A 1,598-nucleotide genomic window follows, 5' to 3' on the forward strand; every position below is an offset into this window, starting at 1 on the left:
AGAAAGAGAAAAACCACCTCTACATTTCTGTAGTAGAGGGTTTTGTTATAACTATTAAACTGCACAAGCTAGAGGCTAGAAAAGGTCAAAAAAGGGGGGGTACTCAGCGAGCATACCCATTAATAGGTATACTTTGCTAGGTAGTGTTAATAACTTAGCTAATACTAGGCAGAATGAGCTAATTCTTTTTTTATTAGAAGGCGCAATACTAGGCGCTTCTATCAAATAATAGATTATGTAAGCGTATCTCTGCTAGTTAAGAAGCTATAACGTAGATTATCACCGAGCCAGCCATATCACTGAACCGGCCATTTTCTCTTAGCATAACTAACACAAGTTACTGCAACTACAACTACTTACTATTAAACAGTGACCTAGCATACTACGTGCTTGCATTAGATTTAGAAGATGTTTCTATACCCTCCTAGCACGTTTGTGCGTTGTGTCTAGTTTTGCTGCAGTTCCTACAGCGCCAAACAGTTGACTAAGCTCCTAGTTAACCACCTCCACCCCAAGTCTTCTTAGATGGCTGAGCTGCTACACACGCCTCAGCAGCTACCCGCGATGCTGCTGGGCCATACTTAAGTGTGCCACTATGCTAAATCTGCTTTCTCTTACGCGATTTTCTCTTAGTTATTACTACTAATTACTCTTCAAGCTCTCGCACGCAGGCCTTAATAAGGACGTTTTTGTGCAGCATCTCTTTAGCCCCTTTTATAAGCTTTAAGAACCCCTCTTACACTATACTTAGTAATTATTAGAAGGAGTTGCTTACAAGCTTAGATTAAGACCTAAACTTATGTGTATTGCTTAGCGTCTTAGATTGCCACAGCGTTTTAGGTAGAGGTACTGCTAGTAGGGTATGCAGCTACACTTTAAGGCGATCTAACACTACCTGCACATTAGTAGGAACAAGCCCTAATACCTTAAAGGCCTTTTAGTAGTTAACCTTTGTAAATATATTAAGGAACGCGTCCCTAAAGGCTAGTAGGAAGCCTTCCTTGTTAATGTAGAAGATGTGTTAGCATGCTAAGTCTTAAATGTGTTAGGAGTACTTACACTTTAATAGCAAGAAATAGACCACGTTAAGTAGCTAGAGGATGTGCAACAAGTAAGGTAGTATGCAGAGAGTAAGGATTTAGTTCTCTAGGTAATAGTCCTTAAACTCCTAGTTAAGATAGCTCTTATAGCTGTCTAAGATAAGCAGCCTGTATACTCCTACCTAACGCGTCTTTGTATGCGTGTTAAAGTGCTTTAACTACTTAAGGCTAAGCGCATTATTTGTCTAGCTGTTCTTAGAGACTAAGAGCTTCTAATTATAGGGTATATCTGTCTCCTCATACTAGGCAGAGATGTGGACGCGTCCTTTGTAGATAATGAAAGGCGGGGTTGCATACCTAGCGGCGCAGATGCTCTGGATAACGGTAACCCACTCGCAATCACCTGGCTGAACAAGCTCTGGCCAAGCACGTCTCTCTAAGCCTGTTACAACCTTTAAAGACAAAGCAACACCTATCTAGAACCTAGTTTTATTAAAGTTGTGCACGTTGTTGTTGCAAATACTATACTTAACTTAAGTATCCTCTACTAGCTTAAAC

Source organism: Didymella exigua (genome assembly GCF_010094145.1).
Source record: "Didymella exigua CBS 183.55 unplaced genomic scaffold M421scaffold_12, whole genome shotgun sequence".
Lineage (NCBI taxonomy): Eukaryota > Fungi > Ascomycota > Dothideomycetes > Pleosporales > Didymellaceae > Didymella > Didymella exigua.